Raw genomic sequence first — 13749 nt, forward strand, 5'->3', positions numbered from 1 at the left:
AGGGGGGAAAAAGAGAAGAATGAAAATTTGAGGTTTTTGGGGGGGTGGGGGTGCTTGTGGGGGGGGGGGAGGCATCAAGTGTTCTTTCAGGAGGAAAGTAAAGGGAAAATAGTTGGGGAAAAAAATTAAAAAAAGAGGAGGGGAGGAAGGAGAAGAAAGTATAAGTAGAGGGGAGAAACCAAAAAGAAAAGGGGCTTTGACCCTTCACAAGCACAAAACCCCGGACAGGGGGCCCGAAAAAGATTGGGCCAATGGGTTATTATCAGCGAAAAGGTAGCATGAAACAAGAACAAATCCAGATTCTGCCCCTGGGATGCAGTAAAGCTGGGCACGAGTACAAGCTGGGAGAGCAGCGTGTGCAGAGCAGCCCTGCAAAAGGGGTCTGGGGGTGCAGGTGGGCAGCAGCTCAGGGTGAGCCAGCAGTGTGTGCCCGGGCAGCCAGGAGGGCAAACCCCACCTCAGAGTGCAGCAGACACAGCATCACCAGCTGGGATTGGGATCATCCTGCTGGATTCAGCCCTGGTGCCCCTCACCCTGAGTCCTGTGTGCAGTGCTGGGCCCCACACTCTGAGAAGGGTGGGAAGAAGGTCCTGGAATGGTCCAGAGGAGGACAGCAGAGCCGGTGGAAGGGCTGGAAGGCACATCCTGTGTGGAGGGGCTGAGGGCTCTGGGTCTGTCTGGTTTGGAGAGAAGGAGGCTCAGGGGTGACCTCATTGCCTTGTACAGCTCCCTGGGCAGGGGACCTGGAGAGGGAAGATCTGATCTCTTCTTTCTGCTCTGGAATTAGGAAGCACCTCCCTACTGAGAGAATGGTGAAACACTGTCACAGGCTTCCCAGAAAGGTGGTGGATGTCCCGTGCCTGTCAGTGCACCTGGACAGTGCCATTCGCATTGGGCTTTTACTGCTAGTCAGCCCTGAAGGGGTCAGGCAGCTAAACTACACAATCTCTTTAAGTCCTTTCCAACTATTTTATCCCGGGCTAGGCTTGTTTCTGCTATTTAATCAGACATATTTCTGTTAATTAAAAATCAGTAATTTTCATGTGTCTTAATTTTGCATGTTTATTTAACTTCTGCATTTCAAAAAGTATTTGTAAAACACTTGTATGAAGATAGCAAGGACTCTATTAATAAATGAGATTTTTTGCCAAATGTGAGGGACAGTCTCTGCAATCTTTGCCACGTAGATGGAAGAGAAATCACAAAATGTTTCCCACTGGCTCCAGAAATCCCTGTCTGCTGCACTGAAGTTAATGACATCTATGGACAACACATCATAGACATATATTATAGCACCATTTAGTTCCCAGCTTTCTGCAAGTCTCCTATACTTGTTGTTATAAATCTCAAAAAAAGCCAAAAACAAAAACAACTAAGGATTGAGCTGAGATATCTGAACTGAAATAATGAAAATGCAATACACAAAATTATATGTATCTTTCCTGCAGTATAATCAGATTTGGCCCAGATCCGCAAACAGTTGTAAAAAAATCACTTTACTCACATAGGCTCCTGAATTCAGTGAAAGTGCTGATACACTTGTGTTCTTTCATGTCAGAATTGGAAATAAAACTATTACTTGAATATTATCACCTGATGTAGAAAACATCAGGAAATAAGAATGAGACATCTATGCTGGACATTTCAGCATTGCTGGTTTGAAAAGCAAGGAATAGAAATGGTTTGTTCATCACTCCATAAAGACTATGTTCTCAAGTGATTAAACTGTATTCTTCAAAGTGTTATATTTGTGCAGCTGTGCAGCAAATAAGTACAGAATACAAGATATGTTACATGTTGCATGTACACCAAAAGCTGCTGAAGTTCCTGGGGGAAGTGTGCATTGAATAGGAGGCCCAAGTGTGGAATGTGGGCTTTGTGTTTGTTGTTAGTAGAAGTGCCTGTTTCTGTAGGTATGTGTGTGCTCAGTCAATACATCCTCAGATACTGCATGGATGCAGTACGTGTGTCTTTCCCAGTTCATCCACTCCAAGCACATCCAGAGGCCTTGTCCCCAGGCAGCTCTCTGCATGTTTGATTTATGTTTTGGTAGGTCCTGCAGGGTGAAGCAACTCCTACGGAGCAGGGACTGCTCCTGCTCTGCTTGAGTCAGTGGCAGTCACTCAGGGATTCAGTCACAGCAGCAACAAACCTGAGCACCCATGCCTGCAGCTTGGCATGATCCCAACAATATAGCTACAAATTCCTTCATTTTCTCTCTAATTTTCACACCACTTACCTAACTCTTGTTAAAGAATACACTTTCACCCTTCCTACAATGACAATGTTTTGTCACTGGAAACAAATGTTTATCTTAAAAAACTGTTAACAAATGTTACAGGGACCCTAGTAACACAGAAGTACCATTGGTGCAGGCATGGGTTAGTAAGAGACTTGGTTTCCAAGCTTTGCAAGTCCTGTCATCTGTGACAAATGACAATTCCATGTTTCTTGTCTCTCACTGGTTTATAGTTGTGCATTCTGTGTGAGTCTTGCAGGCTGTTGAGTAGAGAGCTGAGCAACCAGCTCAGTGTTGATTTGTTTCTCTTGATGAACATAAGGATGCTGTCGCTTGCTGCTCTTGCATGGTAAGTCTGTGGAGCATCCTTGTTTGACCTTTCAGCTCAGGCAGATGGTGTGATTCATGGGGTGTCCTGAGCCGGGCCAGGAGTTGGACTGGATAATCTTCATCAATCCTGTCCAACTCAGCATATTCTAGGATTCTATAATTTTGTGCTTCTATTTGCATAATATTAGGCTGGATCTTGCTGACTTCCAATCTTCTAATGATAAATTAGAAATACTCTCTCTAATGATAAATTAACCTAAGTCTGCAAAAAGAGGTTTCTCTTCCTCTGACACCTCGGAGAGGTCAGTGAGTGGATCAGTCGCCAGTGTGTAAGCTTGGAGGAGATGCAGTCATACCTTCCTCTTCATTTTGTACACCATGTGTTCTCTCTCTGAGTGCTGAACAAACAACTCAAAAGTTATAGTACCTGCTCTTACTCTAAGTTACATTATCTGCCCTTGCTCTTGGACATGGATCATGGGAAATGGAAACAGAAGGGAAAAATGGCAGTTCTTCCCAGTACTCCCTACCTGGGGAGAAGGTGAAAGAGCAGACCAGCAAGTCAGGCCTTCTGCTTCTCCCACAGAACCCTTAGCATGGAATTTCCTCTTTTGTGATAAAACATCGCTAATAACCACAAAACTGCAGTGGCTCGTCATGGAAGGATTCAGGATTATTCCTGTTTATGGAGTGGGAAGAAGTGTGGAGAGCTGAAGCCCCTGCCCAAGCCACCTGGAGGAAGGAGGAGCCCCTCAAGACAAACACTGTTCACCTCTCCTCAGCCTCATCCTCCAAGGAGCCTTTGGCTTCTAAGGAGACTCACGGCTCAGAAAGTCAAATGCCTTAAAATTAAGAAAAAAATAATGGCTATCAACTAGAGCCAAACTCTGCTGGACTTATGTGCTTGTATCCTGACTCCACCAAACCTGGAAGTATGATGAAAAGCTGCCATCCATGCCTTAATGGAGGGTTATGCCTCCTTTTCCCAGGGTCCCTGGATCAGGGAATTACGGAATGGTTTACATTGGGAAAAAACTTCAAAGATCATCTACTCCAAAACCTCTGCCACAGGCAGAGGCCCCTTCGGGAAACCCAGCCTGTTTTTCTGAGCAGCGACGGAATAGAAAAGAGATAGAAGAGCACTGGACCTGTGGAAAAAAGAAATTAGGTCAGAAATACAGTGTAGTGCACAAAGCAAAATATTTAAAGGATCCCTCCAGCTTTCACACGCTCACACTGGTTACGTTCCCCAGCTTCTCCCTGTGAGCATGCATGTGCATAGTCACATATGTGTGATGCCATAGTGATGGGGGCCTGAGTTACCTTGAAGTTGGTCTTCAATAAGGGCCACAAAAGATAAAAAAAATTGGAGAAAGTCAGACCTTTTTGTCCTTGAGGTTCCTTTCAGGTATGAAAGTGCAAGTGTTCATTAGGGGTTTTGAATGCATAGTGTGCAGGCCAATATAGAGGTGAGTGGAGGATTTGCTGATTTGTTGTTTTTTTGTTTGATTGGTTTTTCGGTCTTCTGGGGCTGTAGGGTTTCTTTTGTTTGGTTGGATTGGTTTTTTGTTTGTTGGTTTGCTTGCTTTTGTGTTTTGTTTTTTGGTGGTTTTGTTTGGTTGGTTTTGTTGTCATTTTGGTTTGGTTTGGGGGTTTTTGAAGGTTTTTTGAGGTTTTTTGTTTTTTTGGTTTGGCTTGGTTTGGTTTTGTTGTTGTTTTGTTTGGTTTTTTGTTTTTTACTTTTGACTGTTTTTCTGTTGGTTTCATTGTTGTTTTTTTCCACCAAAATCACTATTTTTGGAGAAAAGATAAAACAATTTACAGCTGTGGGATGCAAACTTCAAATCTTACACAGATTTTAGTTATTACATTAGTCACATGCTCAGGCAAATCAGAAAATCACTCTAGGAAAAAAAATCTCTCCAGTTAGCTCAAGACCACTAGATTAAGGAAAAGAGGAACTATGCAGTGCAGGATTACTTTTAAAAATACGTTGTACTCAATCAGGGAATTACATCAGCAGCTGAGTCAAAGCCTTACTTTCATGAATATTGGAGCTTCAAGTCTGTCTAGACAAGTAATTTACAGCAAGGGAAAAAATCTAAACCATTGAATCCTGATGTTGTAAACAGTCTGTTATCAAGACTGGTAATACAGACAGAGCTCTACTTTTCTCAAGGACCACCCACAAGAGAAAGAATTTGATATGGCAACTTGCCTGAAAAATTTATTTATGATATCCCAGTATGTGGTAGCTGCATGAAAGAGCTGTATGAGTGGGGAGTGCTTTGCTGAGGGAGCAGCTGATGGGATTGGCCTTGACAGTGACTGCAGCATGCACTTCAGAAATGTCAGTCCTCCTAGAACACAGAATAAAGACAGGGAGTCTTCAAACAGCTGCTTGACTATTCTGCTCTGTCCTTTGGTCTCTCCAGCATTATGGCATTTCAAGAATCCCAAATTAATCATAACATGTGTAAAGGGACAGTTGTCTTTCCTCCTGCTCCCTTTCCTTTTAAAGAGCCTTCTTGATTAAGAGCCTACTTGCAGACCTTCTGTATGGTCTTTAAGCCACAGTAGCATATATCCTGGTCTATATGGGTTTCTGAAGGCGAAGGCAGTGCTCAGCATTACAACCCAGAGTTGTAACTTTTCCAAAGTGAGACACACCATCAGTCACTGTCGGTGGCTGCAGTAGGAGCATGGCAGACAGCTGCTATAAATTGCCCCTTGACAGCCCCTAGCACCTCCTGAGACAACTGTAGGACAATGAGAGCTTTCTAAATCCCATTTTCAGTCTTGGATATTAAAGCTGGATACCAGCATTCACACTTACACATTTTAGAACACTCTGTGTGATCTACATTGAAATTGCTGTCCAGCTTACTGAGAGAATTGGGAAAGAGATAGCAAAATACACTTCTGACTTAAGTCCCTTACATTGATTTTGGTGTATTTTAACCTTTCAGAAATTATTAAAATCAAGAGTGACTGAAATATTACATAAAGCACATTTTGAACTAAAGCTATCTAGACTTTTCCAATGTTTCAAATCTAGCTGAATCTGGGCATTTGTCATGAAAAGCTGTGGCAGACGCACAAAAAAGGAGACCACCTGTAAAATGTTTTGGGGTTTTGATTTTAGTGGGTTTGGTTGGTTTTTTGTTTGGTTTTTTTTTTTGCTTTGGCTTGGGTTTTCTTCCAGTTTGTTTTGGAGTGTTTTTTAGGGGGTTGATTGGTTGTGAGTTTTTGTTGTTGTTGTTGCTGCCAAAAAGAAAGGTAGATTAAAAAAAAAAATAAAGCTGGTTAGTGTTCCTAGATACTTGCTTGGTGAAGAAAAACACAAAAAAGGAAGCCGGCCCAAGAGGCTTTTTACATTCTTCTCTCCCCTTCTCTTTCCTCTGCTACTCTACAAACTTCCGAGTTGAATGGTTTAGGAGTGAGTGAATGGGGAGCAAGGTCAAACACAGCTTTACACAATGAAATCACATCTTGATAGCTTTGCTAGTTCAAGGGGAGAGCATAAAATCTACTGGAGGATGACCTGTTGCATTTTGCACCGTCCTGAATTATCCAGGCAGCTAGGATTTTTACTCCCTAGGAACAAATTAAAAATATATTGGGTGTTCCCAGGGAATCTTTTGGAAAATCTGTGTGGCAAAACAATTGTTGCTACTGTTCAAAATGCTAAAGGCCTGTTTCAATACAACAAGAGACTTTGTTGAAACTGTGACCTGGGAGGAGATGTCCTCCTGCCACCAGGCTTTGCTATGTTGTGAGCACAGTGTGAGTCTGTGCTGGGGAAATACCTTCACTGAACAGGTCAATGAAAATTAAATTGAGATCAAAGTTCTTTTCACCATCTTCAAATAGACATTCACCTAAAATTTACTGTAGAAGTAAATAGTGGGAAGAAACAATGACAAAAATATATTTGTGCAGAAATATTTGGCAAAGGAAAGGAAGAAGTCAAAAGCAGCCATTTTGATGTAGATTAAAGCCTATTTTGGGTGCAGGAGAGAGGAGGAGGTGTCTGGCCCCAGTGCCTGACCTGGAGCAATAGAAGGAGAGTGATCTAGGCTGAGTACTGATGCAGGTATAGGGCTCAGTAGGGGCTTAGTGATTATTATGACCTCTGGATCAAAGTATCTCTCCATGAAGATGAGAACATTTGTCCCACATCAAAGATACCAAGATGTGAAGCCACCTTTTGGAAGACTTATTGCAGACATAAAGAGGCTGGTTAGTATTACTGCTGTTTAATGGCTTAGAATATGATTATACTGTGGGTACTGGGAAACATACTTCTTTCCCTACAGATTGGACGGCCTAAATGACTTCTGGAAGAAAATAGATGCAGCCTATATTAGGATTATTGCTGCTTGTATCTTCCTGTCCAGGGTAGGCTAACTTCTACAAGTGTGCTTCAGAAAGTACTGATCTGTCAGCACGGAAAGTAAGCAGGAGAAGGCTTCCAGTGACCTCAGTGGGCTTTGGCTCAATCCCTACTGAGACAGAATGAACCTGCAGGAAACAAAACATCTTCTCTGAAAGCAGATATTGTGCTTCAAGGAAAACTATAGTATTGTAATCTGTCTATGCTCAGTCCTAATAGGGCTTTTTTACACAGCATATATTTCTTGCAGGAAAGTGACCTGACTGAGTTAATCAGACCAATTGACAATTCTTACTGAATATTGGAGTGCTATTATTGAAACTATGTTTCAATAATACCAGATTTTAAATGCTTATGTAGGATGACTGACCCAGTGCCTGGGAATGAAGTGTAGCTTGGCCTCACTCCTGGAACAGGCACAGCAAGGATGTGCTCTGCAGGGAAGTGAGCAGGCTGAGGGAGATGTCTTTGTGCTGCTAACATAAGGAATGTCATACTGGAAAGCAGAAGCACTGCCTGGCACCTGAAACTGTCTCCTGGGAAGCAGCAAACCGAGAGCTGGCTTCACCCCAGTGACATGCTGTGAGAGTGTGTAACCAAAACACAGTCAGCAGTGCAACCCCAGCTTGTGCATGGAGAACAGCAATGGTGCGTTGCTAGGAGCACTCCAAATTGTACAAAAAGCAGAACAACTCAGGGCTGAGAGAACAAATTAGACCTTTACTTTTTATGTACGCTGCTGTTTAAATAAGGCTTTAAAGTTAGAGGGAGCCAGGCAGCTATCTGAGCAGGTACCTCTGGGGGGCACTATGACCACAAAATGAAACCCTGGAAAATTTGGCTGCTATTTTATTCCCCTTTTTTTTTCATCTGATGGCATTGCAGGCTTCGTACACTCATTCAGCTGCTCTCTCCAAGATATATACTGAGGGCTTTTTGTTTGCATGGGTTTTTTTTAAAGAGAAATTAAAGAAAATTAAATGCTGATTTCGAGGGAGTTTTTCTTGAGACAGAGCGCAGTGAAACACAGATAAAGGCATCAGTGATCTCTATTCTGCCTCAGCCATACACAGATCACAGCATGTTTCAGCTCCACTCTTAGCTGGAAGGTCTGACAATCCAGCAGAAAGTCCTGCCTTCTGTACACCTCTCAACAGCATGCCATCCACATTAATAACTTCCGAAACACCTGACTGGGCATGCTCACGCCAAAAGCCCACTGATTTCAACACGGTATTGAAGAAGGATCAACACTACAGGAGATCAGCCCATGGGGCACACCTGGTTCTGGTTTATGTCTGCTCTGCTTGCAGAGTTTGGTCTAAATCCCCTGTGTTGTTCCATTCCTACCCACAGGCTAACATATGGCTGGGAGTCAGATCATCTGACTGCTTTATGGGCTCTTATCTTTCACTGTGCTGCACACAAGCAGAAATACTTCTGGATCTTGCTCTGGTAGAGCAAACAATTATATAAGTGACATTAGGTAAATAAAACATCTTTTTGCCTTTGAAGAACACAAAAGAATGTTATATATCTTCTCGCTGATCAAAGGTTTTATATTGCCCCTTTTGTTACACACACAGATTGTTGTATTTGTCTAATGTTTACAGCATGTAAGTCTGCTTTAATCTGTCACTCAGATTTCATAGTTTGTCTGCCTTTGGTTTTATCTCAGCTTTGAACAATAAGGCTTAGTGAGCAAGTATAACTGGGTATTTATGCCCCCTTTTTATTCTGGCTTAGGTTTTCACCTGCATCTTTCTAATCCATTCCACCCTCTACTTTCCAGCCTGTGCTGAGCAGCACTGATGATTTAAGATTATAGTAAACAGGATGGAAATATTTCACATATCATCGGAATGGTATTCTGCCTCACACACAGTGACAGAGGGACTTGAGTGTGCATGCAAGAGTGGTAGAAAAAAAAAGAAGGCTGTAAAAGGAACTGAATTTAAGCATTGGCAGCCAGACAGTGGAGCTCTCTGGCAGACTGGCAGCTGCAAGATGCCAGGAGGCTTTTTGGGCATGGTCAGGAACCACAGCGGCCGTGGAGCTGGGCTTCATGACACCCTCAACAGCACAGCCAGACTGTCACACACAGACTTCACAGCACCATTTTAAAGCATTCTTAAATCTAAAGCACCTTGAATTGTAGAGTCCAGATCTGACTTTCTAAAAATGTAAATGAAGTTCTGAGCCTATGTGAAAGTTATGAGACAAGTATAACTTGTAACTTCATCTTTTTCAAGTCATCTGAATGCATATCTATTTTAAACAAATAAGTATTGGTTCCCTGACATTTTAGAGCAGAGAATCCAACTCAGCTTAAACAAATAAAGCAGCTCATCTCAGTGGTCTCCTCCAGGGCTTGCTGCAGCTCAGTCTGTGTCTGTTTCTTTCACTGATCTCTGGTACCTAGGTAGGTCATGCAGTGAATTTGTTTCTTGACTTCTTTGTTTTGTTCCTTAGATGAGATCAGTATCTGTGAAAACTAAAGCCTCTTTAAGATGAAAATTAATGAAACTATTTTCGTGCAAGATAATGTAGTACAGCCCACAGCCCAGAGTTTTAATTAAAGCCTGAGAATTTTTTGCAAGGAAGTTATCCAGACTGCAATGATTAAAAGCTTCTGAGGATGTTATATGTATATCACACTTAACCATTTGCACCCAATGTGAGTTGCTCAGAGTGGATAAGCAAAGCACACTCTGCCCTTTTCTTCAGTGCAGGAATAGTTTTGAAAACAAGAATGTTTAAGGATTAATTCCCTACCAAAAGAAAAACCAAACCAGCAGAAGCTCTTGGTGTCTGAGACAAATGCTTGCAGAACATTGTCTAACTATCTATACATGCTGATTTTATAGATGCAGGATTTAAAAGGCAGCTTTCTTCTCCCAGAGCTCCACCCACATCATAAATCAATAAATAGATCAACAAATAAAGTAACAAAATATCTCTGCTGCTGATACACAGTAGATGCCAGTTTCTCTTCCTGTTCTGTTTGGCTTCCAGTGGGTTGGATTCCAATGAATGGTGCAGAGTGGGTGGCCCATACATTGATAATCACCTTAATTTTCAGAGTTGCCTCCATTACTAAGCTGTGTCACTGATCCCGTCTGGATTACAGAAACCAATTTTACTGATGAAATCACAGAGAATTTCAGTAAAAGTTGAATAATATTCTTTCAATATTGAATAACTGTGTGGGTCTGGCTGTGCTTGCAACATAGGCATATGGCAAGCACATGAATAACATGCTGTACTCTGAACCTATTGTTTTAGTTTGTTTCTAGCAGTTTCAGCCGAGAAAAATCCATTACTAGTAAATTACTTGTGATGGTTTGTTAGGAGAAAAAGATGTCACAGCAGAAGAATATCATCTCTCCTTGATGTCCTCCCTCCCCCCTGCCTGTTGAGAGAGTATTGATTTTGCACACAAACAACTTTTTAATTTTCTTTTTCCTAAGTATAAACAAGTCTATCAAAAAGAAAGTAAACTTCATGACTTAAGAGTAAATCAAGATCTGTCAGGGAAGATAGTCCTTTCTTAGATTGGGCTTCATATTTGGATAAAACAGGAAATCTTACAGACACATATGCCCTCCTTCAGGTTCTAGTGTGATAAAAAATATTGCCTCTCCTCAAAAACACTGTCTACTTTTATCATTGTACCTTGTATCACAGCTACATCAACACAGCACTCATATGCTTGTGAGCAACAATCACAGACACTTGTTTCTTATTTGAAAATTTCAGATGTTGCTTTTGGAGTTTTTGAGGACACACTCACAGCCATCTCACTTTTTTTTTTACATTCTGTAATGTAACAGGCTTCACAGTAAAAATGAAAATCAATGTATTTTTAAAATTTTGTTTTAATTTTTAGATATAATACTTTTATGTATTCTCTAATCTAGTAGCAAACTTCTGCTTAATGCCAGCAAACAGCTCTCTTTTCTTAACAGCTTCTTAACAACTCTATAGAGACAGCCTCTGGTTCCCCATGTGCCATGCAATTCCAGCAGTGGCCATATTCTAAATCCCACATAAATGTGGAGTAATTTTCTACCTTTTCCACAAGAGAAGGGCCACCTAGCATTGTCTGATACATCAGATATGTTGGAAGTTCTCACAAACACAGCAAGAAAGTGACAATTGCTTTTTCAGTGCATTTTCACACCCTATTTGATGCTGTAGCACATCCAGCTAGTGCATCCATGTCTATGCTGGAGATGGCAACTTCCTGCTTTAAAGCTGTTCCTCCACATGCATTTGGCCTTCTCATTTTTCTTCATCAATCATCTTCTCATGAAATCTTAATTTCTGTTGTAGGACGTTTATTACCTCCCCAGTGAAGCAGCGCAGAGCACAGCCTCTTAAAGGATTTGAGATTCTTCTCTTCTGACCTGGGCATGGCTCCCTGCCTCTCTCTGGGAAGGGCAACTGTGTGGAGCATCACCCATCCTCGTTCTTACAGGATTGTTCATTGTCCCTGGTACTCAAAAGCTGTGCTGCTGAACCTGGCCTTGAGCAATGTGAAAGTGGGCCACGTAATTTGATGTGAGGTGAGACAGCAGGTCAGCTCCTCTAGGGATGAGGTGTTGCCCCTAGTTCCACCAATCATCAAGTTATTTAGCAGCCAGCTACCTGGCCAAAGAAGCACAGCCTGTGTACACAAAAGTGGAATTCAGCTAATTTCAGCTTCAGAAGCTGCTTGCTATGTTGAATGTGGCAATATAATTTAGAAGGCAAGCAGAGTTCCTCTAGGTAGGCTGCCTTCACCCTGCTGGGGTGACATCCTAATGTTCCAGTAGCACCCCGTGGAGCATCCATGTAGGGAAAGCTACACCTAAGCTTGGAGGTCAGAGTTACACTGGGATAACCCCAAGCACTCTCAGGGCCATATTAGTACTTTTCCTCTTGTGGGGGCACTGGACATTTTAGCATTCATGTAAAGTATGTGTGAAACATATGTTGTATCTCTCCACACAGACACACATGCATGACACAAATGCTCTGAGGCTATCAGGTCATTTATAATGCTCTTTGGTTTTTATTACTAAGTAGACACAGTATTTTTCATGTACACAACTTGCATATTCACTATTATTTTCACCTGTTTTAAAGTAATAAATATTCTCATGCACCTGGACATAGTGGTGCTGCAATTCTTACACATTTGCCTTTCTCCCATCACTTATTTTAAAAGTTCAGTATCGGTCCGTACATCTTCAGAATTGTGACAATTATTTTAGTCTGACTAAAGAAATATCACTGGGTAAAATACATGCTCATCAAATATGTGTTGAGTCCTTAGACAACAACAATGAAGGGCAAGTTGGACTGCTAATCTTTGGAAGTCATCTATTCACTGCTGCTGTAATAGTACCTTTGATTTCATAACAAGCTGCAGGGCCAATATACCTCTCTTATGTCTGTGGCACCATTAATGTTTCCAGCCCTCTGTTAAATTGTAAAACTCATACTCCCTTTTAAAGGCTGTCACAACACAAACAAAGTGTCTTAAAATAAAATTCTGGGAAGAATGAAGTCATAAATGATCCAAATAAAGCAGCTTCCCCCTGTTTATAAAAGTGAGATGACACTGCAGCAGCCCCAAGTTGTCTGCTTGAAGCACGTGGCACTGTGCTGCTGTCCCCCAAGGAAATGCCCTTTTCCTTTTAGACACACCAAGCACAATAACCGTGGCAGTACCTAGCACATTCAAAATTCAAACTGACATGAGCTGCAACTGTAGATCCAGTGCAAGTGTGCAGGAAAGATTCTGTAGCTGCCACTGCTCCGCACTCAGCAGTGTTAGGGGGTTTCCCCGCACAGCACAATGCCATGGCTTTGCAGGTGGATTGCTCTGAGATTTCCACTTTGCTGGTAGAGCACAGAACTTCAAATGCCAGGAAAAGGAAATCAGCTCATGGCTTTTTCTTATATTTCTTATGGTGTTACTCTAAATACATGTATGATATAAAAAAAAAAAAAAAAAAAAACCCAAGAAATGAAAAGAAAAAAAAAAGCCATTGGACCTGCCATTTCTCTGCAATCTTGTCAAGACAAGACTCTGCATAGTGCTTCAAAAGAGAATAATGGCATTTATCTTCAAAACAGATAAATGACATTTATCAATTTATCCCAAGGTGTGTTTCTAGCTGTGCTCCCCCTATCCCCAGCAGTCTGTGTGGTGCACTGACATAGATTTGTACTTGTGAGAGTGCACTACCACATAGGGAGCAATTGCTGCCTTTCAAGAAGCAGCTTTTTTCTTTTGATAGCTTTTGCTATCAAGTCCAAACACTGGAAAAAATGGGAAGAATAAATCCTCCAATGACACAATTTACAAAGTGTGAAGCTTTAGGATATTAAAATATTATGAAAAGGGTCTTCACTTTGTGGGGTTCACTCACGTCCTCTGCATTGAACTTGACTTGCTCTAATTAATATGATGTTTCCTTGAGTCAGAGAAAAAACCAAAGGAACAGAGTGAAGCATAAAGGACATATAATCAGGCCAAAGCCTCTGGTATCAGGAAAGGACTAAGAACAATCAGTGACACTGGAACATGGTAGTTCAGAATACACTTATGCTTGTAGAAGCATAATAGCTTTGTTCTCAATTCAGATATATTTTGAAGGTATAACAAAATGTTACACTGCAGTTTCTCATGAGATGGTGTCCTGGGGGGGTCCTGACATACATCAGCATTTTAGAAATGACATTTAACATCTAGCAAGAAATGAAACATAATTCTCCAGTTTTACAAGAATGG

This window comes from Camarhynchus parvulus, chromosome Z (genome assembly GCF_901933205.1).
Source record: "Camarhynchus parvulus chromosome Z, STF_HiC, whole genome shotgun sequence".
In the NCBI taxonomy this organism is placed as follows: domain Eukaryota; kingdom Metazoa; phylum Chordata; class Aves; order Passeriformes; family Thraupidae; genus Camarhynchus; species Camarhynchus parvulus.